Here is a 12926-nt window from a genome sequence, read left to right as displayed (position 1 = left end):
GGTCCAGATGACCCCACTCCCAACGTTAACGTGCCTTGGAGGCACATTAACAGAAATGTTTTTTCATTTTCACAACGTAACTGCATCAAATGACTCAAAAATAGAAATTAAATATCAATCTTTTAAAATGCTTTTTCATTTTCTACTTAAAAATCACTTATTCTGTGTCGTACTTAAAACGAAAATCCAAAGAGGGGATTGCATTTCTCTTTTAATTTTCTAATGAGATAAAGAAGAACTTTTTGAAAATGAAATGTCAAATACCATTTTCTTTATCATTGTAATTAAGTGACAGAATGAGCGGTGTTGAAGTAGAAAAAGAAAAAGCATTTCGGAGGATTACTTTTTCTTTTTAATTTTGAGTCAACAAATGCAGCTTCCTTTTGAAAATGAAAAAGCATTTCTGGTATTGACTTTTATTTTAAAAAATGTTACACAAATGCTTCCATAGACTTATACTGAGCAGAAAATGAAAGTACAAAAGTGTTTGGATTTGTCATCAAGATGGGTCAGGAGAGATATACTCCGGGTGGTAAAGAGGAAGAATATCTTTAAAGTAACAGCGAGGATTAGAGCTAAACACTGATGCTAGTTATTAAACGTATATGGATTTCTGAGGATGTAGATAAATTAGTAATATTTGTGTTAATAAGAATAAAACTGTCTGAGTTGATCACATTTCTAACCCCACTGACCGGCTGTTGACATCATGCCTTGATCACAACTGTCCATACGGGTGGACACGGGCATGCAGGAACTTTTAAAATCCGTTTAGTGAACCTGTAGGCTAAAAATATTCACATACATTTTTCCTTGTGGCCGTGGTGCCAGGGCGTGTCACCTGCACACCCCGTGCGTGCAGCATTTGTACGCGGTCAGTAAGGAACCAGTACACGCTCCTCACTAATGACTAGAGTGTGGCGTGAGATCCCCCACATGTCATAAAGGCATCCATCCATTTTGTTAACCCCTTATTTCCCTTTCGAGGTCACAGGGTTGCTGGAGCCTGTCCCACCTACTGTTGGGCGAAGGCGGGAAACACCCTGGACAGGTTGCCAGCCTGTCGCTGGGCACACAATCACTCCCACACACGTACACCAACGGACACTTACCAATGAACCAATGAAGCATGTTTTTGAGCCGTGGGAGAAAACAGGGAGAACATGCATTCTAGTTGATCTAGTTGGTATTCAAAAGATGCAGCGTCATCAGTGCATAACTTACATTATCCTACAAATACTTCACACGTTCCATTTTCATGATGTCCCTTGAGGTGACCGCATGAGAAGTCATGTCTGGGGGCTGCTTTGAGTTGCACTGGTGCCTTCAGATGACATCACTTGGTAAATGGTGCATCACAAATGAATCAGACTGAACACGTCTCTGCAGACCCCCCCCCCCCCCCCCCCCCCATGTTACTGCATCTCTTCACCGATGAGTGAAACCTGTTTGCAGTGATCTTCCCTCTCAGTCCTAAAACACCCGGGTGAGTGAAATTATGCATGCCTTCCGCGATAAAATCTACAATTACAGCTGCTGCTCATGTTGGGGGGGGGGGCGGGTTTGCTGCGTTCGCTTGTCATAATTAATGTTACCTAAAACACGGGAGGGACAAACCACTGCCAAGGGAAATGGAAAGAAAAATAACGTGAGGGCACAGAAAATTTCTGCAGGGTAACATTTGTCTGTCACAAGTTAGGTCACCATGGACTGTCCCATTGCCGGTGCGGGGGGGTACAGAGGCAGACTCAACCTGAGCGTTTGCTAACTACACTTGTACAATACCATAGCTATCATCCACACTTGTGTTTGTTGCTTTTGGGATTCTGCTTGATAAAACTGCATCGACTTGTCAGAGGAGTCAATGAGTCCGAATAATTACAGAAGACTGCTGCTTCAGAGCAGTTTATCACACAAAGACACATAGAGGATCATCAGACATGAGCACCTTACACTGTTCAAAGTAAAACTCGATCTTCCCCCATCGAAAAAAGGAAATAGACTGTCTACTGGCTCAAATTCTCTCCAGTGTTTAAACATTTGGTGGCAGTTCAGACATCACAACCAGTTTTCAAAGTGGAAAAAAAAGCGTATTTTCTTAATATCTACTTTGACACTTATGTCTCTTTGAGCTCAGTTAACAGACGCAGTCAATCAAAAGAGACCCCTACTAGAAAACTATGTAGTGCCTTGGATTTCATGGACACCATCCTCACTACTGTTTTTCTTTTTTTTTTTACGGTGAATATGACGTCATAGATTTCACAAAGTTAAGATCTAATTGATAGGAGCATTTTGTGAAGACCTACTGGATGGATGGATGGATGGATGATGGATGGATGGATGGACTGATGGATGGATGGATGATGGATGGATGGATGGATGCATGGATGGATGGATGGATGGATGGATGATGGTTGGATGGATGGATGCATGGATGGATGGATGGATGGATGGATGGATGGATGGATGCATGGATGGATGGATGGATGGATGGATGGATGGATGGATGGATGGATGGATGGATGCATGGATGGATGGATGGATGGATGCATGGATGGATGGATGGATGGATGGATGGATGCATGGATGGATGGATGGATGGATGGATGGATGGATGGATGGATGGATGGATGGATGGATGGATGGATGGATGGATGGATGGATGGATGCATGGATGGATGGATGGATGGATGGATGGATGGATGGATGGATGGATGGATGGATGGATGGATGGATGGATGCATGGATGAATGGATGGATGGATGGATGGATGGATGGATGGATGGATGGATGGATGGATGGATGGATGCATGGATGGATGGATGGATGGATGGATGGATGGATGGATGGATGGAGTCACATTAATCTGTAGTTGACTGTATGTTGTCATTATTCTCTAAATATGATGCCCATCCATCATGTTTTCATTCTCTGCTAATTCTGTTTATCAAACTAACAAACTGTGATGAATCCAGAATTTCTCAGAGCTCCAACTCAAAGTTCTTCTGGTTTCAACAATCACACACAGAAGCTCATCTTGAAAATAATCCTAACTGATACTTTTCCACTGAACGTTGTCCCAGTCGGTTGTGCTTCTGCTTTTAAAACCCAAACTAAAAGCTAAAACTGTTCCTGTTTAGTGGAGAGCTGATAACTGTTCCTTTTATAACTGACACTTACACATTTTCATGGGGGGTGGGGGGCAAAATCCTGATTCCACGCTGACCAGAGGCCACTTTAACCTATGATGCCACAAGAGGAGTGGGGGGGGGGGGCAGACAGTGTGCAGCCCAGCCTGGATCCTGAACCATGGATGGAGTTAGACTCTGAAACTGAGGGGGGCTGGGGGTGCAGCATTCAGTGACCTGTATTGATTGTGCTGGCGGGGGCTCAGCCTACCCCTCCCCTCCCGCCAAAGGATCCTAATTTCTGCCAAGTATCGACTGTGAGGGGGCCGAGTCGCCTTTGTGCTCGCTTCAGTGTTGGGTGTGGGGGGGTGGAAAACAGGATTACTAGAGGTCAGGCAGACCCTGAAAGGAGTTACAAGGGGGCGGAGCCTGGGAGACATGATTAAGTTGTAGTGGAACAAGGGGGGGGCAGCAGCACCTACGTAGATCTGAAGGTGCTTCATCTGCACGTCTGACTGATTTTCACAACTATAGAAAACATGAATGTTGATGTTTTGCTTAAATAAAAACTGTAGATGAACTTGTTTTAGACCTACTCTGATGAAATAAGTTTTTTAAGTTGTTTTTTTACTTTGTAGCATTTTTTTCATGATGGAGGACAAAACTAAATAAGGGTTAAGGGCTGACACCTCAGCGTGCATTACAGTAATTTCTGATAATCCATACTTTGAAGGCTATTAACCCGCATGGTCATTTACAAAAGAAATAAATATTTAGCCAGTTTTTAGTCCTTAATTCTTCTTATTTTTCACCTTTTACTGCTTGTTTTTATCCAGATGATGAAGCTAAAGTTTGTTTCAAAGAAGTTGGCGCAGTAATACAAAACATTTAAGGTATGTGACCGGAACTTATTTTTTAGGTGTACATTATCACTTTTTAATGCACACCCAGCAGCCAATCAGGATCAAGTATTTACCCGTTACATGGAATAACAGAATTTACAGTTTTTCTCACATCTGAGAAAAACTGTAAATTCTGTTCTGATCTGAGAATTAGTACAATTCTCAGATCAGAATTGAAGTTTGCAAATACGTGTTTGCATTTCTCAAAACAATTTCTACAAACAGCAAAACACTATGGATTTCTTGCAAAAGCCTGTAACTTGCTCAAAATCATTAGGTTATCTCTCAAAACTAAGTCTTTATGTCATTGAACATGTCAGTGCCATCAGAATCTCAAGTCTTTGTGTCATTGTCTACGAACAGTGAAATGACTTAGTCATGTTGTCAATATAACTGTGTACTTTAGAGGGAGGTTTTGATGTAAACTATGGCTAAAGTTTTGATGACAATTATTGTAAAATGTAAGTTACACCTTTTTTGTTTGATTGCAAGAGACTGGACAAGATTCACATTTACACTTTTATTGTTCATATTGTAATTTGTTGACAGACCATGTCATACCAACATAGAAAAAACCCACTGCAAACAGTAACACAAAGGGGAAAAAAAATAGGACAATATTCTGTCCAACAGTACAGGCAGTGCAGTAGGAATTGGTGTGGTCTTCCTACACCTCTTGTCGTTCCTGTATGTTAGGCCACAAATTCTCATCCACATCATCGAATATCCTTTCTTGCAATCCAGCGAAATATGTTTGTCACATTATGACAACTTGGTCAAACATTTTGCAGTTAATGACTTATACGATGAACTAATGACTAGGTGTTTTGAGGAGTAAGACTATTGCACAGTGAACTATATAATGCATTTTGATCAACATGACATAAACAATTGATAATGTAGCAAAGAGCAGAGAATTGTACATAATCATTTGCATGGATGTACCAAAGCAATTGCAACTTGTTCAAAGAAGTGAGAAACTGCTTATATGATGTGCACAAGGGACATCATGATGTGAAGATTGAACAAATAGTTTTGGGAATTTCATTCTGATCTGAGTATTGTACTAAAGCGACTGAGAAAAACTTTAATCATTGTGAATTAGGAGCAGTGTCACAGTGTGGTGTGACTGGAGGGACTTGGTCAACGCAGGAGGCAGACGACCTTGAAGTTCAGGAACAGTTTTTTATTCACTGCTCACACCCGCTCAATCTCCCTTCACACGGCGCTCCTTCCCTTTTATGGGCTCCAGTTAATTGGCTAGATAGATATATAAATAGATAGATAGATAGATAGATAGATAGATAGATAGATAGATAGATAGATAGATAGATAGATAGATAGATAGATAGATAGATAGATAGATAGATAGATAGATAGATAGATAGATAGATAGATAGATAGATAGATAGATAGATAGATAGATAGATAGATAGATAGATAGATAGATAGATAGATAGATAGATAGATAGATAGATAGATAGATAGATAGATAGATAGATAGATAGATAGATAGATAGATAGATAGATAGATAGATAGATAGATAGATAGATTGGGTCTTTGATAATCCCTGAGGAAATTTTAAAATGGCCATCTGCTGATATCATACAAACACACACACATTACAACAATAAAGGTCAATGGTTTAAAAATCAATGGATAAAAAAAATCAATGGACGAGATTAAAATTAATAATAATAAATTGAATAATTAAAAAGAAAATCAGTGGGTAAAATGAATCAAAAGCTATTTCTTCTTTGATGCCCTCCCAGAGAGTTGTATTGCCTGATGGCACGAGGAACAAAAGATGTCTTCATTCTGTCTGTGGAGCAGCGCTGGGACAGCAGTCTATTGCTGACTGTACCCCTCCTGTTGGTGAAGGCCTCCTGTAGAGCATGTGGATATCCCGCCAAATAACTTTCAGTTGGAAAGGTCAACAAACGTCTCCATCCAATCCCTGACGTCCCATAGTACCTACCTCTTCCAGTTTGTCGTTGTGTTTTCATTTTTAAACATTTCCCTTTGATGCCTGGAAAATAACTTTTCATTTTTATTTCTTTTCATTTCATGTTTTGATTTAAAAAATGTAATGTTGTTTTATTATTTGTTCAGCTCTTTTAAGTGTTGTTGTGATCTATTATTATGAACTTCAAGGCCACCGTATCAAAGAGACCCAAAAGGGTTTGTGTCATTGCTTCAAATCTAAACTGCTGGAGTGAGCTGTAACATTCAGACATTACGTCGGCTGCTTCTCTGATTTGTACAAATCGCAAATGTTGTTTACTGTGTTTCTGTGGATGAAGTCAAAAAAGGCCTGATTTCAAAAGGTGGATGTTTCCAAGCAGGTTTGGTCCCTTCCTCCTGGAACAGATCATTTAACTCAGTTTTTATGGAGCTGTGAGGGAACTGAAGTGTGAAGAACAGAGGTACAAACGGTGAAAGACTTTCATTTTTACATGCATCTTGTTTTCGCAGATGTTTCACCTCTGGATCGCTTTCAAACAGATGAACACCCACAAACCCTCAGGATGCACTTCATCCCAAAGGGAACAGAGCAAAAACTAAAGCTTAACATTGATTTATTTGTAAAAATATTTGTTAAAAATTAATTTTTTCTAAATAATCATAGTGTGGTGTCAGTATAGCTTTTCTCATATTTATTACAAAACAAGAAATCTGAGATTTAACTGATTTATTTTTCTTTGTTGAAATGTGTTTTATTTTGAAATTACTTGAACTATTTCCATTGAGGTTCATTTAATGCAAAGATGAGTTTTCCTTTAAATGCAAAATTATTTAAATGTTATAAATGTTTCTATGTAATTATTTTTGAATAAACATCAACACATGTTTTGTTTTTTCATTTTGTTTTTGTGAACCAGACGATAATCAGGATTGGTAAAGATTAGGATTAATCCGAATTAAAGCTATTTCCTTTTCAGTCACATGAGTGGAGGCAACATATTAAAACAGTAACGGGTGTCAAAATAATGTTTAGGATGTGAAGAACATCAGTTATGAAAATGGTCGTTTCTTTCCAGAGGGGGGTTACAGCATTGATCACGATACAGAAAAATGAAAAGCTGTTATTGCGGAGTGGTGCTGTCCGGGTTCTGTGCGTGAGCCGGTGTCCCTGGAACCAGCAGATCCACCTGCCTGCCTCACATCTCTGCTGCTGTGGATGTTTCGGTCCTTTTGTCCTTCTGTCATAAAGACAGGCTGGAATAATAACCCTGGAGTTGGCCTTCAGCAACCCCCCCCTCCCTGTGCATGCAGCGGCCCGGGTGTAGGGGTTAGCGTGCTCCTGTCCTGCAACAGTTCCTCTGGTCCATTGTGATCCGGCTCGGAGCCCAGATTAGCTCAAACCACATGAAACCAAAGCCCGGGAGCAGACCGCAGGTTTGTTTCTTTGTGGAAACAAGCCTTTCTCTCCATTGAGCAAAGAGCCAATTAGCTATTATGGAGATTGACTGTGAGCACGTGCGTGTGGCTGCTTTTTTGTGCACGAGGCTGCAGCCTCTTACCTCTATAGGTGGGACATCTGCTGAGGGTTTGTGTCCCCGGATAAGTGCGGGCCGAGCACCAGCCCGGGCCCTTTCAGCCTGATCACATAGGTATTTAGCAGCGAGTGTGTTTGTTTTCTGCACAGAGCAGGTGTTTTATAATCATTAGCCCGTCCATTACGGCCGCTCTGAGGAGAAGACAAACAGCAGCTCTGCTTCTATTTTCAATGCAACCATCTGGTGGCAAGGAGGCAAAATGGCTGTGTTTGGCACCAGTGTTTGTCCACGCTCACATAATTGTGTATCAGAGGAGAGGAGGCCCATATCAGACACAGGCGCTCAAGTGCTCGCGTTTAGACCATCCTTCCAGAGGCTTTATCTGTGCCTCAAAATAAACGCCCTTTGTGTTTCCCAGACAGTCCGTGCGTGTCCGTTTACAGGCTGGACCGGGCAAACCGGGCTCTCCGCCCCAGCAGCCCCGGCTGCTTCATCCCTCACACTGCAGAGGATGAGGAGCACGAGGAAGATGTAGCTGCAGAGCTCCTGTAGTGTGCAGGAGGCATTTTTACAACACGTAGTTTAACAACAGCCACAGAATGCATTTGAGAGATCAGGTAATGAAGGATTTATTCTCGAAAGCAGGCTGCACCCCCCCCCCACCCCATCACCCGTGTTGTTGTTTATCAGCTGAAGTGAGCTGTTTGTGCGTCCCGCAGCAGTTTGTACACTCCAGCTCCGCTTGTTTGTGGAAAATCTGCAAATGGTGATAATTATTGCAAACAAAATGCTGCAGCCACTACACATAATTATGCCACTGATGCTAATTACCATGTTACTTATTAACAACTCATTAAGCAATTACGGTCAGCAGCAATGATATGCTAATGAATTTCACATGGAGCATGTGGAAATAAGCTTGCGGTGAGGGGATGGAGCAGCGTGCTTCATCGCTGCTCCTCCTCCTCTTCACATGAAGGCGAAGCAGCTGACGGAGGAGCCTCACCAATAAACCACCTTCTTTGACATTTAAGTCTCCGTTTAATTATTTTGGGTTTCTGTTTTTGCAGTCCACATGACTGCGCAGTGATGGAGCAGCGATGAAGACAGCGTGAAGCAAAAGTTCAGCATCTGGGAGAAGAGGTGCTGCAAGGGTGGAGCTGCGCTCACATGGCTGCTGAGACTGGGACGTCACCACGGTAACGAAGTATAACCCTCAGACGTGTTTCAACGTGGACTGGTTCTGCACTTCACCTCTCGTTTACTACTATTCAGACTTCCACAGTAACATTTTTCAGAAAAGCAACAACATTTTTGTGACATACTGCATCCACAGAACCTGCTGTTTCTCACTGCATGATCACCATCAAGCCCAAAAGGCCCGCGCTACAATATTTCCATCACCTCCATCTAAGATCTACAGTTAAGCGATCAGGTTTAAATGATAAAATGATAAATCTGTCAATAATTAAATAAAATAACAAGATTTAAAGACTCACTCAGTGTGTAAACAGATGGGTGACGTGAATTGGGGGCGGACTTACTCCACGTCAGTGGAAATTTTGATGAACCATTTGCCGCTCTGCAGAAACTATGTCCTAGAAAACAACACAGACCACTGGAAACACTTTGAAAGTAGATTAAAAGATGATCGAGTGGGACTTTAAGAACTGGGCTAAAAGAGGTGCTTGGTCATTTGATCGATATGTGTTTTAACCACCAACGGGGGGGGGGTACTACAGAGTTTCATATCCAGTTCAGGTGACTTTGAATTGGAAAAATTGGCTCCAAATGTGTCCAAAACAAGCCAGCACGTTGGTCCATTCCTCTTAAAAGCCCAAACTCGAATAATGCATTTCTACCTTTAGTAAGACTAGAGATGCAGCGATTTCCCCACGATTTGTTTCAAACCTCAATTTTTGGATGACAGTTTTGCTTTAGCTCAATACATACTTATATAATAAAACGACAACAAAAAAGTTCAGAAAAATATTTTTTTTTTTTCATTTACTAATTAGAAATTAACAATGATTAAAAAAAAAACTTGTATTATATTAAGCCTGGTGTCATGCATTTAAATAAAGTCAGTGTGCCCATTTGACACTTTGAACGTAAACATATGCAGATGAACAAATGAATGCTGAAGGGACGTAACGGTTCACTTTCACCACGATTTGGTTCAACGATGGAACAAACGGTTGGATTTTAGACCAAGAATTGGTCCTAGTCCCAGTCCCATTCACCTATGCACACTCGCATTCACGCACTGATGGGGGCGGAGCTGCCAGGGCCGTGGTTCCGCCCTGCCGCCGTTTTTCAGCTTCTTTCTGTGGCGAGGTGTTAGTGACGCCGCTCATCTCTGTGAAGTTGCTGATGTGCAATGATTCAAATGATTTTCATTTTTTTGGATTGCTTACTAATTCGTCTCTTCACTTGAAACTTGTTGTGAGGATTTTCTAAATAAAAGACCAACCTTTGTCAGGTTGGTCTTTGATGATGTGACACCCTTTATTTTGAAAGGACAGTATTTTGCCTCCATCCTCGTCTTCCATTGAGCATTTTCAGCTGCTGTGTCGTTTTCATTCGGGACCGTCAGACTCTTTGTACCTGAACTCTGTGTGATCTTCCACTCTTTTGTCCTCTTGAGCCAGTTTTTCCTGTCTGGTACCTGCTTACCTGGAGTCTCTGAGGAGGAGGAGGGGGGGGGGGGGGGGGTGTTTCCTGTTTGGGTTTCTAGTTGTTTGGACTTCCTGTCTTTTTTCTGTCAAGTTCAGATGAAGTTCCTTTTTATAGGCTCACCTGCCTGTCCTCACCTGTCGTCTTCATTTCAAAAAACCCTGAAAGGAGCCTGAAGGTCTGTTTTGATTGTGAAAATGTTCAATATGAATATAGAAAAAAAAAACTCTGTTCTAATAAATGCCGTCCTGTTTGTTTTTATCCATTTAAAGCTTCAAATGTCAGGAAAACAATTGATGGTTCAGCCGACGCTCTGTGTGTGTCTTTGGGTCCACTCAGCTCCCCAGTTCCAGCAGTGCAGGGGAGGGACGATGGTTTCTGTCCGGTCTTGGTCTTCCACTCGGAGCACCGTTCTCCTGTCCTCAGGTGGAGGGGCCGGTGATGTGGCACACCTGTGCTAGGCGGGCCAGCAGCCCGGGGATGCTGCCATCACAGCAGCTCCAAAAGCCGTACTTTGGGGCCCGGATGACCCTGAGTCAGCCCTAATCCTGACTTTTTTTGGTGGAAACTTCTGGTTCTCTGAGAAGATGATCCTGAAGAAAGTGACTAATGCAGTTTGGTTTCAACAACTCACTTTGTCTTTTTCATTTTGATGCAACGATTTGAATGAAAAAAATTTGAATTCAATTTATTTCATTAATTTCCCCTAAATCTTTTTTTTAATTCCTTTTACATTTATATTAACTGGTACATTGTCTTGTACGAGTCATTGTTTCATGTATTGCCTCTGCAGTAGCCAATCCTGTTATCGTGGTACTGAGAAATCAATTAACAACTTTGTCATTTTGCCAAATGTATTTACACAGCGTAGGGGTCGTTGTTTTTTTAATCAAATTCATTTGGAAAGTGACATTTAAAATCCGAAAATGTAGTCCTCGGTTTACTTCGATGGTCTTTCTGTTGAAGCTGAAAACTGGTACCTGTTTGGTTGAGCGTGTAAATACAAGCGAAGAAGTTCCACCTTCAATCATTTTAATAACTATTTATGAGGCTAGGGTTAATGTCCGAGGAAGTGTGCATTATTACTTTTTAACGCACGCCGTGGAAGCCTGAACCGTCCAACTCGAAGCAGAGGCTGCCTCCGCGAAGTGCGTTAAAAAGTGATAATGCACATTTCGTCGGCCATTAACCCGCTTATACCATGGTCACTTACAAAAGAAATAAAAATTAACTAGTTTTTAGTTTTTGATTGCTTTTTTTTCCCGAAAAGCGGACTATTTGTTACGTGGTGCGGCGCGTTGCCACGGTAACGTGACAAGACGCCGCACCACCGCTGCAGTCAAAATTCGGCGATATAAAGCGATATAATTATGCTGATCGTCCCGATGGGTTAAATAAAGCATCAGTTCAGAGAGAAAGTTCACCTCTTACCGCTTGTTTTTGTCCAAATGATGAAGCAAAAGGTTGTTTTAAAGAACACGGCGCAGTGGTACAGACGATCTAAGTTAGGTGACCGGAACTTCTTTTTGGGGCGTGCGGTTATCACTTTTTAACGCACACCCAGCAGCCAATCAGAATTAAGTCTTTACCCAGACCATGGTATAAGAAAAAAAATTCAATGCTTACGTGAAAAAATAGGTTTTTGGGTTAAAGAAAAAAATACTAGACAACTGGAAAGTAAAGTGTAAATTAGATTAAATCGAGATTTTTGTGATGTAAAACTTGTGTTTTTTTATTCATGAGTTTGAAATGAAAATTTTCAGACGGATTCTGATTTTACTTCACAACATCAAATCCAAAAAAACTCAACAGAAGGAACTGACTAACTGTTGTAAAGCATGCTTTTATAGAATCAGCTACAGAATCCCACAAAATAAACATTCTTAGTGTTCTACTCGAGTGTTGTGTAACCCCTTCCCTAAATCGAAGAGTACTGCAAAATAATAAATGTATTTAGTTACATTTACACAAACATTTTAAAGACGTGTAGAACCAAAAGAGTTAAATAAAAATATCAAAATTCACTTTGGCAAACAGCTTTAGAACAGCTGTAGTTCATTTGGCATTTATTCTCCCGACTTTTTGATTTTTTGTTTTTTTAACCCTTTTTTTAGGGCTGTCTTTTAATTATCTATATGTATCTGAGCTTGAACTGTAAAATAATTAAGTTTAATGAATCCGGACATTTGAGCATCCTTAAGGGAATGAATGAATGAATGAATGAATGAATGAATGAATGAATGAATGAATGAATGAATGAATGAATGAATGAATGAATGAATGAATGAATGAATGAATGAATGAATGTGAGTTTGCAGACCCTCAGAACTCCACCCTAAATGTCAGCTGTACATTGTGATCATTGCAGCAATATTTGGACAACATTTGGTTTCACCTCAGACATTTCTCACTTTAAATTTGTTGCTTTTTGTGGGAAAAAAAAGTATGATTTCCTCTAGAAATGTATTTCTCCAGCCTTTAGATTTCTGTATTATCTACTGTAAGTTTCTCGTCTAATGCGGGAGTTCAAAGTCATATCCTCTTCAAAACAAAAGGATTGCCAACCAGCGTCTTTTAGCTGAAGCTACTGTCTGCATTTACGTCTGATTGTTTTTGTTCTGGAACGTTTTCTGCAGAGCTTCAAACCTCTCAAGAAGACTCCTCTGCTCTTGGTTTTTGTGGCGAAGACCTTCGGGTAAATTGATGGATGTCTCTT

The sequence above is a fragment of the Oryzias latipes genome, chromosome 9 (genome assembly GCF_053564925.1).
Source record: "Oryzias latipes strain Hd-rR chromosome 9, Olatipes_Hd-rR_3.1".
Taxonomy (NCBI): Eukaryota; Metazoa; Chordata; class Actinopteri; order Beloniformes; family Adrianichthyidae; genus Oryzias; species Oryzias latipes.
The sequence above is the reverse complement of the archived record's forward strand: the minus strand, read 5'-3'. Positions refer to the sequence as shown.